General features: G+C 39.1%; 1 protein-coding gene across 1 annotated transcript in view; it reads right to left on the reverse strand.

The window, feature by feature from the left end:
* Positions 1 to 2,998, reverse strand: part of LOC149195620 (thioredoxin-like 3-3) — a 269,342-nt gene extending 266,344 nt beyond the window's left edge. Inside the window, exon 1 of the mRNA XM_089405375.1 lies at positions 2,664 to 2,998. The gene's annotated coding sequence lies outside the window, so the exon portion shown is untranslated. The remainder of the gene's footprint in view (positions 1 to 2,663) is intronic.
* Positions 2,999 to 6,000: the final 3,002 nt, after the last annotated feature.

Here is a 6,000-nt window from a genome sequence, read left to right on the forward strand (position 1 = left end):
GACTACTATGTCCCAGGACTGAAAAATACATAGCTATAGTGCTATAAGGTGGGATATGTACATAGGGGATTTATTAACATAGATTTAGTAGGGGAAGGGGAAAACAGATAGGGATTTACATAATAGAGTCAGTAGTTAATATGAAGATGATGAGAAAGCGCTAAGGTAAGGAACCTTGGGCTATTTTGGGGGGAAAAGTGACTTGTAGAGGAGGAATGAACAATCCTTGAATGAAGCAGATTTTCACCAAGGCAACTGATATGGAGAATGATGAAATTAAGAGGAATCAAGCAGATCTTGACCTCTTCGGGGAAATTAGTAAGTGATTTGGGGAAAAGGGAGAATGGGGAAGTTAGAGATATCCAGCTTGAGCTCCTCCAAATGGAAAACTGCATCATGACTGTGATCTGAAAATATATCACATTGAAACACAAAATTGATCATAAATCATCTTTCTGCAACCTCAAAACTACCTACCCAGCCTACTTTCCTAACATTTTTTCCTTCTTTTTGGTTTGGGTGCACTTAGACTTGCAGACCCAGCTTTACAATTTTTCTTTTTTATTTCTTTCCTCCTATCTAAGTCTACACTTATTTCTGCCAAGGGCCCAGATTAAGCAGTTGGGCTCCTTTGATTCTCTACCTATCTATAACTCTGCCAAGATTAAGCTGTTTGGACAGATATCATTCTCTATATTCTAAAACAGGAAATTGAAACCTAGGGAGGCCAAGATTAAGCTGTTTGGCCCTCCCTTTTATAGAACATTCTTCAAAAAGGGTTAAGTCATGAAAATTGGAATTCAGCAGTGGCACTTGGACTAGCACACTTTCATGACTTCTTCTTTGGCCTCTTTAAGGAAATATGGAACCTTGCAGCATGAAAAATGACATATTTGGCATGTAAAAATGCCAATCATGAAATATGAACACCTGTTGCAACAGGAAGCTAACAATATCCATGAAAGATCTCACCTCATCCACATTCTTAGGAACTACCCACTCCATGATGGCCCTTATCTTCTCTGGATCTACTACAATACCTTCTTTGGAGACAACATGTCCCAAGTAGTGCACCTCAGTCTGAAAGAAACTACACTTGTTGAGCTTAGCATACAACTAGTGCTCTCTCAACAACCTTAATAGTGTTTCTAAATGCTCGGCATGCTCTTCCTCATTTGTAGAATATATCATCAATGAACACAATAACAAACTTATCCAAATATGGACGCAACACACTATTCATCAAACACATGAATGTAGTTGGAGCATTAGTTAATCCAAATGGAACAACAACAAACTCATAATGCCCATACTTGGTCCTAAACGCAGTCTTGTATATGTCCTCTTCTTTGATGGTTACCTGATGGTATCGAGACCTCAGATCAATCTTCGAGAACACTGTTGCTCCCTTCAGCTGATCGAACAAGTCATCAATCCTCGACAAAGGGTATCTGTTCTTGATAGTCACTTTGTTCAACTGCCTATAATCAATGCATAATCTAAGGGTACCATCTTTCTTCCTCACAAACAAGACCGGTGCACCCCAAGGTGATACACTTGGCCTAATGTATCCCTTGTCCAACATCTCCTTCAGCTGCAATTTTAACTCAACTAACTTAGGTGTTCTCATCTTGTAAGGTGCTTTCGATGCTAGAGCTACCCTTGGCACTAACTTGATAGAAAAGTCTACCTCCCTATGAGGTGGAAACTCTATAATGTCCTCAGGAAATACATCCCTGAACTATTATAAAAGCTGGTACTTGTTCAACACCTCTGCATCCTCAACCTTCTTACCCTTATCACTAGAAATATGCACTACAAATAGCTTGCACCCTTTCCTGTGGCTACGCTTGGCTTGCATAGTTGTCACCATCCTCACTAATGTGGCTTTCTTCTTACCTTGCAAAACTCTTGGTTCCCCATTGTCATCAACACATTTGATAGCTTTGCCATAGCAGTTAACCTTGGTTCTATGTATATACAATCAATCCATGCTCAATAACATATTGTATGAACTCAACGGTAAAACATTCAAATGTGTTGCGATAGACATACCATTCAAGTCAAATGCGCAAGCTCTTACCCAATGATGAACTCACTTCTTCGTACCAGTAGCCAACTTCACTAACCAAATTTCTGGGCCCATTTCTTCCAAATTTGCTTTCCGCTTTCAATGCCTCGTTTGTCCTAATTTGGAACGGTACTTCACTTTAATTTACTTTCGGCATCTTGCTTTTTTAGGAGTCATTTTTCGCACTACCACTATGTCTCGGCACTATTGTACTGCTGTGACCTAAGCTCAAAATTTCCCAAAGACAGATTTCGCCTTAATATGGCCAGCAAGGATAACTATCACATCTATAAGACCATATGAAAATGGCTAACCTGACAGCCTATGGATGTATATCTCAACATACAGAGGCAGATGCAATTCCTGGGTAAATTTGGCTGAATATAGAATCCACAGGGCATTTACCAGCCCAAAAATGAAATAAAATTAAAAATTCACAACTATGAGACCCGTGGTTGTATACCAAAATATGCAAATATATAAATGCAACGAAAAATATCAGTCGAACATCAGTTGCGCTCCAAGTTCATAATAACCTGGACTTGTGTGAGATACAAGGGATGATGAAGTTGCAAATAACTATCGATCATACCTCACTACAATGATTTAACAAGAAATGCACCCTTGAATTATAAATTCCAGGAAAGGAAATGGGAAACCCCGCCCCCTGAATGGAATGCATTCAAGCTTCTTGCCAATTAATTGCCTCGCGACCTCCTTCACACTTGGCCGGTGCATCCACAGCTGTGAAGAAACCGCGAGTCCGAAAGCCTGTACCACGGACGTAAGGAAACTACAGAGAAGTACATGGAAGAGGATTGTTTTGGAGTAAAAACATAAGAACCCAACCAAACATAATAGTTTGTTGAGATGAAAAGATTTAAATAAAATGGCCTCAGTGAAAGAACGTGCATTAAATGGAAAAAATGGCCAGAAAAGCGAGAATGTATGGCAAGGGCTAACCAGCCATATATTGTGTCATAAATGCCCTTGCCAGCTATGTATGTGGTGCAAACTTGGGATGACATACATATCCATAGGCATCGGACTCCGGCGGCCACCTCGCGTTTCCGATGACCCACGCGGGACCCACCCCGTCTCGTTCAATAACATAATTCTGAGAAATACTTTCGCGCGCCAATTTAACTCTGCAACCAGAATCCGTTTGCTCTGCAACCCAGTGCCTGCAGGACTGAAGCGCTGCGCGCATTGAAACTCTGCAACCCAGTGCCCGCCAGACTGAGCTCTGTTACCTCCTAGTAAATTCCTGCACCGTCTCTGCAGTCGTCAAATCGTGGTTTTAAACATTCATTTTGTTTTAAATCTGTTTTAAAGACTGCTAAAACCCTCGCATTCTCTCAACATTCTGTAATTATAAATCTCTGTGTTCGCTTAAGGAGTTCGATTCGCATTTTCATATTAACCAAGGGTATTGCATTTCATATTAACCAACGGTTTGGCTGGATTGATCGACTGTGTAGAAACCCATACACAATTATTGCTCTATTAATCTACAGGAAAATCTTCACATCGTGAATAGAAAATCGTTGAAACAAAAGGGTAATGAAAGCTCCGCTGCTATCGAGTAGTTTATGTGAATGATCCGCATTAAAATGGGTCACAAAACCATAGATTATAATCATGCAGAGCCAAACTTGTAGCTGAAGGAGATAAAGAATAAGAAGAATGGCCAAATCCTTCTAGTCTCAGATAAACTTGTAGTTACCCCTAAAACTATCAATTCCTTCACGATCCAAATTTTCACAATAGTTTGGAAACTCTGAACTGGACTATCATCTAGTCACTTTTGATTTAACTTATAGTGATTTTGGTTATGAGCACTTTTTGGATCACTATCTTTGAAATGATTTGAAAGACAGTTTGAAGGAGAGATGAAGTTGAACAGTAAAAGTGCATCAATATCCTTATAAATTTCTATATACAAACTGTATGCTCTTTTCTATTTCACTGCAATAAATTAGAGGTTTCCATTAACTCTGAACTGGACTTTCATCTAGTCACTTTTGATTTAACTTATAGGTTTCCATTAACTCTGAACTGGACTTTCATCTAGTCACTTTTGATTTAACTTATAGCGATTTTGGTTATGAGCACTTTTTGGATCACTATCCTTGAAATGATTTGAAAGAAAGTTTGAAGGAGAGATGAAGCTGAACAGTAAAAGTGCATCAATATGCTTATAAATTTCTATATACAAACTGTATGCTCTTTTCTATTACACTGCAATAAATTAGAGGTTTCCATTAAGATTTTTTAATAATAATAAGTTCTGGCTACTTAATGCGGATCATTCACAAGGCTGTGTAAGCATTCTTGAATTATGAGACTAGTAACAGAAAAAGGAAAAATGGTTACTTCAAGTTAAACTGATATATGGATAACCACAATTACATACACAATATTAGCAAGTGGATGTGCAACACCAGCTTGTAGACACATGAAGCTACTCCCCCCAGGGACTTGTATAAATGATTATTTTTGGCCTCGACTGCTATATGATTTTTTTGGCCTGGACTGTTAGGAGTGAACATTCACCCTTGATTGTTTGTCCGAATCTACTAGAACTTAACATTTAGGCCCGCAAGTCACCAAACTAGTGCTCTGAGCATTGATCCCTGAGATTGTTTACTCTTATTTCATAAGATCACACTATTTACAATTGCTCAGATCCCTGAGATTGTTTACTTTGATTTCATAACATCTACAGTACACTTTTTCCTTTTGGATAATGCTTGTATTTTGATTATTTATTTTTGGTTATAAATTTTGAGCTGACAAAGAGTATATATATATAATTGGCTCGTTTTGTTATATAAGGCCATGGCGGGTATGCGATTGCATAACAACGTGTTTTTTTCTTTTTTGTTACAGCTGAAGCTCCTCCTGGTGCTTTGTTATTGCGTGAGGAGATCAAGGATCAACAAACCTTGGCTCAATCTACAGTTGCAACAGTTGCTCAATCTACAGGACTAGTATCTCTGTCTCAATCTACTGGGTTACCTGTTCCTCTATCTATGAGTTCACAGTCAGCCAACAATATAAATTTTCAAACGCCTTTGCAAGGAGTCAAACAGAGTGAGTTGAAATCAGCTTCATCAATTGCTAAATCCAGTGAAGTCAATCTGGCAGGTGCAAAATTTACCTCAGATGTATCCCAGTCAAAATTGCTTGAGATTGTCTCCAGAAGTAACCGACTTATGCAATGGGCATTTGCCAAACCAGCTGAACATGTGCAACCTGTTTCAAGTGTCCAGACGACAACTTCTGGCAGCACTGGTTTTGATAGAAGGTTGGATGGTAATTCCAATTGTGTGGCCAGGGAACCATATGGTGATACAAAACTATCAGGCATTCCTAGTAGTGTTCCTCAATTTATTCAACAGCAGGCACCCATGGACATGCCTCTGTATATGCGTTCACAGCTGAGCTGGATGCATCCTCAGAATCTGTCATCTCATGCCACTTCTCAGGGAGGTGTAAACTCGATGTTAGAATTGTCGAATTCAACCACACAGAGTCCTTTTAATTGCTGGCAGATACCAATGGGAGCTGATACATCCCAATCTCAAAAACAACTATGGAAGTCTTTACCTTCAAAACAGCCTTCTCAACAGACATCTGAATTTTCAAATTCGATTCCACCAGATTTGAATGTAGAAAAACAGTCTCCAAGGTCTCCAGTTAGGCAGTCTTCTGGAATGCTGGTTGATTCACAGCCTGATTTGGCCCTCCAACTTTGATTTATTGAGCATTTAAAAGGTTGACAGGGAACATAATTATGTGTGAATCTCTTGGGACAGTTTTGAATAACTTGAACTTCTTAGTGGTTGGTGAAATTTGTTGGCTAGTTAGGGCATTGAAACTGGTTTCCTTCTATTTGTATGTTTAACTATGCTTGTGGTTCCTTC

The sequence above is a fragment of the Pinus tabuliformis genome, chromosome 2_2 (genome assembly GCF_031772625.1).
Source record: "Pinus tabuliformis cultivar Carrire ecotype Pingquan chromosome 2_2, CPIR1, whole genome shotgun sequence".
In the NCBI taxonomy this organism is placed as follows: Eukaryota; Viridiplantae; Streptophyta; class Pinopsida; order Pinales; family Pinaceae; genus Pinus; species Pinus tabuliformis.